Raw genomic sequence first — 10168 nt, 5'->3', positions numbered from 1 at the left:
TCAAGCTATACAGTAGAGACTCAGCTTGGCTTTAAAGTTTTTTGTTGATGAAGTCATGTCATGATCAGTCACACATTTACTTGCATCTTTCCTACCTGCTTCGAGATTTTAATTATTTTCTGGCTTGCAGTTGTGGAGCCAAATAATTTGGGCCTTAAAATAAATAGTTTTATAAGCTACCCTATTAAACCAAGTGCTAAACAGGTAGCCAAAATACAAAGTTCAACAAAAATGAAGCTTTTATTTTTTTACAGTGCTGCACCTCAGCTGAGCCACAAGAACAGTTTAAACTCTGGCATCTTATTTTGTCTGCAAGAGCATCTGCAGGTCTGCTGGGAGGAGATTACATAATTGGGTTTTTAATTGCTGTTGGTAGTTGATGGGAAGTGCTACCTCAGGGGCTAATCCAAAATGTTTGATTTCATAAATGTTATGTTGTGATTGACATGGCCGTGGCATATGGTTCATACAATTTCTATGTTCCTAAGCGCATTTTAATGACCACTTGAGACCAATGGATATGGGTAGTGTCATCCTGTATGCAACCACACCCGTCAAATCATGGGATGAAATGAATCACTCAGATTGGCTTTGCATTCATTGACATTACCCATAACATGACGTATAGCTTCTGAAGCTTCCTTGAAACTGCCCCACAGTTTTTTGCTATAACATTGTATGTTCAGAAATAAATAAACCACAAAGTTTTAATTCATTTATAAAAAACCTAATTAAAACTTTGACTTTTTTAACAGTCAAAACTCGGCTCCTCTGGTTGTTGGTTGACCAAAAATGTTTTTCAGATCCTTTAAAGTCGGGTGTAACTTTTTATTTTAGCTGTCACCCTCATTGTTATATGGTGAAATAGCGGTGCTATTAGTGTTATCTTGTGTGCTCTGTGGTCCACCCTGGCCAACTCTGACCCTTCTCTCTGCCGAAGAGTCGCAACTTTCATCAGTCACAGAGCTGTTCTTCTCATCTTATCATCAGCTGTCATTAATGTCCTAAGAGGCCGCTGCTCTTACTCACACACACATGCGTACAGGTGGCACAGCACAGGCACGTTTTCAAGGTTAGGCACTAATGCTTCCCAACATGGGAGATATATCTATATCTATATATAGTATCTTTGATACTATTTCAGTCAGAATTTTCAAAGAATGAGTCGTGTTTCACCCTTTACCTGTTTATTTATTGCTGAGTTCATCACTATCTAAAGCTTTGTGACGCCTGCCTTATGTTCGTCTGATGTTTTTGACCTTGTCTGGGAGGGTGGAACCTTTACCCAGAACCCTCAGCCCACACCCTAATTGATTGCTGTTTGTTATTGGCCATGACCGGTCATAACGCACAAACACACATGCACATATTCATGCGCAAATGCCCCTGTCTGATATGGTATCTTCTCCAGAGGCATTGCTTGTTGACAGGTAACCAATAAAGCCATCATTTTGTGGAAAGACAGGATGAAATATTGCAATCATTCTCTCTGTGTCTCACTGAATACACACGTCTGTCTCCGCTGTAGTTACTTTGACGAAGACGTGACCCAGTTTTTATCGTGCATCGGGCCTTTATCGTTGCTGGCTTTTTCATGGTACATGCATATCCATTCCACCCTGCTAGCAGACAGTGCAAACATACTATTCCTTTTAAAATACTCTTATGTAAGTATTTTTAATCCTCGGAAAAAAAATCCTTGGGAGTTCTGTTTAAACATTTGGCTTGGCTAATAAAACATGAGCGGTTACATGTGCTGCCCACTGATTAAATACATCAGCCTTTTACATATGACATTACAGAAGGGATGCTTTGTGGGAGTAGCCTGCTGCTGTTCCATCGGCCTTTTTGCAGACGGCAAAATGATAACAGACGATAAAAAGAAGTATATTTCTATTTGTATACACAGTAAGAATCTGCCTTGCTTCTGGAAACAGATTCATTTAGCTTAGGTCCTTTCCAGGACCCTGTCTGCAGCTGATCTAACCACCTCTCAGAACCCCTGTGTTGGGAAAATGTGTTAGTGTTTGTCTTGGAACGAGGAAACCTGTAAAAGTCTATTCTTAGCCGTTGAAAAATTAAATCAGGCAGCCGCCAAAGCTGCTGGCTGTGAACTGAGTGACTGTGTCATGTTAGCGCCTGGTAAACATAGATAAACACACACATCAGTGACAACCTTATGTGTTTCAAATGTAACTATGAGGTTAATTACAGGTGCGTACAAGTGCATGTTTATTTGTGCAGCAGTTTTTTTAACATGTATGTATGTGTTCGAGCTCCTGTTTATATCTGTCCATGTGTGGATGAGCCACTGCAGCACAGTTTGAGCGTTGTGTGATAGGTTTGGCGTAGAAACCGTTGATTTGTTGACTTGTCCCTCTATATCAACAGAGCTGCCAGGAGTCTACACTCAGTGAAACGGCAGAGAGAAAAGAGTAGAGAAAGAGAGGGGTCTCGAGGCTGATATGGACCACAGGGCTGTCATTGCTCCAAGGCGTTTATATTCCTCTACAAAGTGTATCCTGAGGTCCAAAATATGACAACAGTCATACTGTCACAAAACACAATTTGTCCCCTATTTGTGGCCAACCATTCAGACAGCAGAGACTACTTAGTATAGACTTTAGAATAAAACCAGTGAAAGTGCTTACTATGTAATTACCAACTGTTTGTTTACACATAGAAACAATTGTAAATTAAATATTTTATACTACTATGCCACTCAGTACTTCATTTTAGCTCATTTTGCTGTGTTGCATCTCTTTTCAGCCTTTCCTGTATATCCTAACATAATCCAAATTAGTAATGAGAGATCATTTAAACACAGCATTAATTGTGTAATTGTCTATATGGGAATGTTTGTTAAGATAGAGATTTATTTCACTGAGCCGTAAAATGTTATTTCAAAGGAACCATCAGTACGCAAAAGAAAAAAAAAAAAAAAGTAAAGAAAACTTTTCATAACGGTGAACTTGGCTCTGAAGAATCAGGTCACAGCTCCCGAATATTTGGGCAGTGAGTGTTAGCATGGATCAAAACCCGACGCTATGGCTTCCAGGCAAAGGGCTGGTCCCCTGGGTAGTGCCAGTGACACATCTACCTTGGACAGCTTACCCAAGGCTTTGGGGGTGAGTAAACATGGCTTACAGAACTGGTCAGTGTGCAGTAATCAGTGAATGAAAGATGGATGGATGGGGCTCGTTGATGAGTATTAGTAGGGGGTGTGCTTCCAGGAAAGGGACAATACAGGACAAGAAAGAATTAGGGATGGGGTGGTGGTGTGGGCTCTGCACTCAGACAGATCACCATAACCCTCCTTTATTTGCAGCACACATTCATAACCCAGGAATTTCTCTTTTGTGTATCAGAGTGTGCTGTTTGAAAAGTGGTGCCATTTAGCTACACCTTCAGCAAGCCACTACATAAATGCTGAGCTAACAGTTCTTGCCTCACACTCTATGGCATCGCCGCATGTGCCTGCAAATGAGTAGGTGTTTGAGTGTGCTGTTGGCCGGTGATGTCTCTTTCTTTATAAGATGGTGTTGACAGTTAGAGACAGGGGTTGTGTAGATTGTGATGAAGGAGCTAGGTGAGCTCGTTCAGATAGCTGAAGGTCAAAACTACCAAGGGTTTCATCATCACTCGCCCACATCAAATGCACTGATGAGGAGATGGCAGAAACAGGCGTAGAAAATGCAAACTACCAACATCTACTCTATAATCTTAATTACAGGAGGAGGATCAAAGACCTACACCAATGTAGATCCTTTGTAGACTACACTTTTGTGTATGCATGCTTTCAACCTTCCTCTTTTGCTTTTGCTTCGTCAGACATGCAAGTGACTGCAGGGGCTTTTACTTTGAATTAGCTGTGAGCATCACACACTGCATTTCAAAATTAATGGAATTCTAGCTCATTTTAATTATCAGGAGTTGTGCATTTTTATGTGACTTTTTTTTTGTCCAAGAATCAGATTAAATTGTTGCACAGGATCCTTTGGGCTCATAACACCCTTTAAGCCCTAGAAACATGCATAATGGTCCATTTAAAAGCTGTTTATCTTACTTACTGAAAAATCTGCATACACCAACGCTACATTGATCAAATAGAACATAAGAGCTGTTGTTTACAATTTGTACCATTTAGTGATGTATCTGCACGTTTTGTTGCTCTACTCATTTATTTGGTAAGTTGTTTGCTTCCTGTTTGGAATATTTACTATCTCTCTACATGATGAATAAACCTGCTCATGTTCTGTAAAAAAAAAAAAACCCTGCAGTCATACCACGTGTAAACCAGATAATTGGACACGTTTGGGTCCAGTATAATGTGTATTCGGGGTGCAGTGTAATTAAAAAGCAGTGTAATGGTGTTTGGAGAGCTTCATCTGCTTCCTCTCAGTGATCTCACATTGTGGAGTCTAACCGAACAAATACTACATCCCCTCTGGGGAGGAGCAGGGGTGGGGTGCAAACCCAGTGAGTGAGAGGGAGAGAAATCTGTTCCATGCAGCATAATGAAGTGTTTATTAATGGAGAGAAACGGAGACGCAGTCATCAAGAAAAGCCACGTCAGTGTACAGTATGTGGCCTTTAGGGCCTCTCTCTTTCATTGAACTACAAAATCTTTGCTTCCCATCAGGGCTGCTTCGTCGAGAGCCACCTGAAGACACATCACCGTGACGTGATGCCAGAAAACCAGGGATATGATGTTAGCTGATGTGCTGCATGGTGGTTTAATTGTCGCTCTAGCCTTTTATACATCCTGATACACAGTCCAAACTAATATCTGGGCCGGGTCCACCATATTACTATCATTTGGTTTGTTATTATCATGTGAGTGGCGTTGTTAATGGGTCATACAGTGATGGGTTATATCGCCTGCTAGCGTGAATGTGTGTCTTCACTAAAACATGCTTGAACTGCAGGCACAGACCTATAGGTCACAGTGTATCCTCCCCTCTTTCTCCCTATTGTTTTTAAATTGATTTTTATGTCTCTTTTTTTATATTTAGGTCCAAAAATATGCTGTACTCTCACGTGACTTTTAATTCTCATTACCTGTTTGCATTTCCTTGTGAAACACAAGGTCCAGCTCTCTCATAGTTTCAGTGTGGATAGATGGACGCCGACTGATGTGTGGAGAAAATGTGTTCCTGTGTCCTCGCTGTCTCTCAGATGTCTCCAGGAAGCTCTGCTCCGTGTCTGTCATCCTTTAAACTCTGATGTCTGAAACAGAGATGCAGATGTTGACACAGTGATGCACAGATAGGAGATTACATTTAGTTTATTCAGATGAGACAGCAAGACAGGAGAAATATAAAGATCTGATATAAGCAGCCATAGTATGAAATTATGTTCAATTGAGAGAAAATGTGCACTGAACTGAGTGACCTTGTGCTTGTCTTGGACAGAAAACAGTATGCAGAACATGTAGAGAGAAACTCCATCGATGGCAGATAGCGAGCAGAATTCAAAGCTTTCATTCAGTACATGTTCAGGAAGACTACACGTTCCTAAAATCATTTAATCTTAGTGGAGGACAAGAAAAGCAGCACAAGTAATTTAAAGAGTCCTGTTGACTTGGTCTATTTGAATCTGTTTACTCTGTGTCTTTCTCACTAAGGTTTAGTGTTGCATCCAGCTACTTGTGTGACTTTATGCTTTGGTAGTTTAATGTCAGTGTGGAATAATTTAGTTTATTTTATTTAACTTTTTTCTGTTTTCTACTGCAGTTTGGTGTAAAGAATTGTGATAAATAAACAAAACAACTATCAAATAAATCATTAATGAAAATACAGTAACTATTAGTTACCACCACACACCATGTGTCACTTGTCAAGCAGGCTTGTCAAGCTTCTACCTTAATTTCTTTTTTTTCTGTGTATTGGATGTTTTAGATGTCTGTGCTGCCGGACATCCTAGGGGTTCTCACCTGACCCACACCACACAACCGTTACATCCCACACTGTGAAACAACACAACTCGTCTGCTGAAACGTTTTTCCATTGAAACACACTTTCTCCTCTTGCCCAAGAGCTCAGCTATGCCAAACATGTGCTGCTCTTTTGAAATCTTGGATCATTAATGTCCATAAACACATCAAATGCTGAAGAGCGATTGCTCTGAAGCTGGCTCCTTGGCGCTGCATTTGGTGGGGATATTGTTTCAGGCAGCAGGGGAAAGTACCGACTGTTTTGGGCAAACAATCTGCTCATGGAAAGGAATCAGATGATTAAGCCTGTGCAGTCTGTATTCACACCAAGGACAAATAGCAGCAGGAAACTTTTAAGGACTTTGGTTATAGCATATTTGATTGTAGGTCTTTCTGCCATACACGTATTTTTGAAATCCTCTACTACATCTTAAACACATTTTAGAGTCATCCTACATCATCACTAGCAATTTGAACTGTGCTTATGCCATTTCATTAAAATCTTAATTTCCTTGTTTTGCCAACCTAAAAGAGAAAATTGATGACTTCATTTCAGCTTCTGTGCTAAATAAGCATATTGCTTTACCAGAGATATTGCAGGGTTGATATCTGAATGGTGAGGAGTAGCTTTAGCCTTGCAATTAGAGAAAAAATATATTTTTATACATTTTGTCATGTTTGTGAACTTTGAGATGAAGTTTGTTATACTAAGATTATCATCAGGGCAACGTGAGACAAATGACAAAGCAGCAAAGCAGAGTATTTAACTAATGCCCAACAAGGTAGATGGAAGATAAAAATACACCCATCTCGTCTGGTAAACTAGTGTATAGTGCTTAAATGATTAGTGGATCAATACATTATTTGCTCGACTAAGCATTTATCATATACAGTTACATTGCAGAATAGTTTTCATTTCCAGCCTCTAAACTATGATCTTGACAGAAACAATTTCACATATACCAGTAAGAGCCATTAATTATAACGTAGCGTAGTAAGACTTTATGTGTGATATGAACATGTCTATAAGCAGCTAACATAATCACATTACAGCACAAAAAGTAAGGTCTTGTACTGCATGGCTTTGTTACTGCAGTATTACCACAATTCAAATGTTGCTACTGTTGATGAGACTTGGACTGTCATTGTAATAAATGTGTTTTCATTTGCATGTTGATATTTTTTAATATAATACTGTGCTGGGAATTAATTAGTTTTTTGTCCATCATTCAGTTCAAGCTGTGGTCAGCAGCAATTGACTGCACCCACAAAGGTCAATGAAGTTTAATGAATTGGGTCAGTGCATTGCAAGACATAATTTATATTTGTTGGTAGATTACTATAGGTAAGTCTTGGTCTATAAGTCTCCCCACAATTGATGTCCTAGCTCCGTAAAGGAGAAAATATTAATTTACATCCCTTATTGTGCGTATGTGGATGTTTTCTAGGGCAGAAGGACACTTGATGGCAGTGCTGGCAATGGGACAGAAGCAAAGAAGATTGCCACACAAACACAGTCTGCCTAAGCCGCACTGATTATCATGGTCTATTTGAAAAGAGGCTGACAAGTAGGAGATGGTAGATTAGCTCGATTAGTGGCCACGGTCCCACCTGAACAGACTGCTAATCCCTATCTACACACACAAACACAATATCACCTCCCTTGGACCTTCTGCTCATCCCTGTCTGACCTTGACCTCTGCTGATGTGTGCGGGTGACAAAACAGAGAGAGGAAGGTCAACAGACCTCCAGGGAAACAAATTTATTCATTGGTCGATGCTTGTCTTTCCAAAGGGGTGTAAATCTCTGCACCAGCCATGTGTTTGTGTACGCACATGGATGTGTAAAAAGTATGATTTTTGTTTCTGCTTATGTTTGTGCCAATATTTGTTTTGTCTGTGCTATTGCATTCTGGCACTCGTCTGTATAAATACACATGGATGCACATTTGGCCACACTTGCGAGTATATGCTCTTTGATGTTTGTGTGTGAGCGAGTGTCTGTGCGTGGGTTTGTGTCTGTTTGTGTGTGCTTTCTGGGCGGCTGTAAATCTCCAGACTGACATGTTGGTTCAGTAGGGAAACGGCAGGTTTGGGACACACTGATGACCTTCACAGATACTTTCAGGACCCTGCCCACGGGAGGCCTTTTACTCCACCTATTCATATATTCATTTTCCACTGCACAGGAGACACTGAGGCCCGTGTGATTGTTTCCAAGAGCAGCTTTGGTGTTTTCTTATCCAGTCCCTTCTCTCCTCTCATTCTTTCTTCCCAGACTCTCTTGCCTTCCTGGTTGGTGTTGTTGGGCATGTGTGTGTTCTGTGGCTCTAAACTTATCATCGAATCCAGGGCTGACAGGGTTTGAATGCCTCTGTCACAATGCCATTGCATCAATGAGTCAGTGTACACAGCAGTACCAATAAGAGGAAAGGCCACAACTTGTCTGCCACCTCTTAGCCACTACATATATGGATGTGAAAGCGACTGTATCTAATTTCAAAAGATTGTGAATGCAGCCAAAAAGCATGAGATCAGGACTGAAATCTGATCAGAGTTACTTGGAGCATTTTGACTCTAGGTTGTTTGAGATGCATGAACTCGTAGTTCATCCATGTTTGCGTGTAAGTACATAAATAGCAATGTACTGTTATTCTATCATGTTTATATGTTATACCTAATAGTCCCACCACCCTCTATTGTGTAAGCCTGATCAGATCTACTAAAGCGAAGCAAAAATAGCTGCAGTGAGGTAAGTGATGTGGAATGAAAAAAATGCACCTTCATACCCTGTGTAAATACAGTAGCAGCTACACAGTAAGTACGCATATACATGAATACGTTGAAACAGTATAAGGACTAATGTGAACTAATAACATGATGTGAAGTTTAACCACACTTAGCCAAACAATGCCATGTACATTTCTGTTTTACATTTCTGAGATAATTGAATGCCACATCACAGTCACAGAAACACACAATGACACGATTTCAATGCATCATGACTAAGAAAATGACCCAGCTATCTCAAACCAAGTTTACGTCTAAACGGGAATCGCGATGTGGAAATCAGTATCCTCACTCTGTGTGTGCCACATGTAGAACTCTTCTCTGACTTTATTGTGGGGAGAAAATGATTCCCTGGCTTGCTTTAGGCCTTTAAAAGGGAGTCTACACAGCACACGTCCACACATCCGCTAACACACACGCATACAAGTACAAAATGCAACATCTTTAATTCATTTTACTGGACACGGCAGGCCAAGATCTTGAGCCAGTACAGTCCTTGTGTCCATGTGCGGCTCTTTTCGCCCTCTCTCATTCTTTTCTTCTAAATGAATGTGCATTTTTTTGTCCTTCCTTCCTGCAGACAGGTGGTCTAGTGGTTCAGACCAGAAGGATGTTGGCTTACTGTCTAATGTTGTTTTAATGGTACCTGGTGTGGTTGGTAGAGGGGGGCTTGCTGCAGCTATTATAAATTCTTCTTCTTCTTCTTCCACCCAGAACATTATACAATAGTCTCTTTCTGTTGAGGTAGACGAGTCAAATCTCTAAACGTGTGTATGAAATTGCTAGTGCATGGGTGCACATTTGCATCTGTGTGAATGTTTTAGTTAAAAAATCTAACCAGATACGGGGAGAGCATCATTTTACAGCTACTCTATTCATTGGTGGGTGTGAAAAATATATCATTAACAAGTCTGCTCTACAGTATGCACATTCTGTCTTCATTAGCTCATCTCCCAGATGAACTTTATCACACAAGAAAAATATTTTTCTTAAATATTGAAAAATGGAAAATGTCAATCACACCCGTCTCTGGGTTTTGTCAAAAGAAAATATAGAAAACGATAAACTTAAGTGGAACAAGCGGGTGGGTGAGAGAAAGTGCTGTATATTAAATTAAAAAGTTAATTACAGTACTACGTCTGGGAATATACGCTGCACATGACACTATAAAGTATTACTTGTTAAGGTGAATATTGTCTTCAGCGGGTGAGTGTGTATTTGCAGGTGACTGCCAGACAGATGGTCACTGTTCAGCTTTGCTTATCAGCGCACAGCACACACAGACATTTTTCTACAGTGTTTGTGCTGAAGATGCCCTTTTTCACACTACTTTGCTGCATCTAGTCCGTGTCATAGTGTGTTTGATGGGACTGATATTTGAACTGAGGTGTATGTGTGTCGCTGGTCCCTCATCAGGCCCTTATTAACTACCATATGTGACCT

The sequence above is a fragment of the Anabas testudineus genome, chromosome 15 (assembly GCF_900324465.2).
Source record: "Anabas testudineus chromosome 15, fAnaTes1.2, whole genome shotgun sequence".
Classification (NCBI taxonomy): Eukaryota; Metazoa; Chordata; class Actinopteri; order Anabantiformes; family Anabantidae; genus Anabas; species Anabas testudineus.
The sequence above is the reverse complement of the archived record's forward strand: the minus strand, read 5'-3'. Positions refer to the sequence as shown.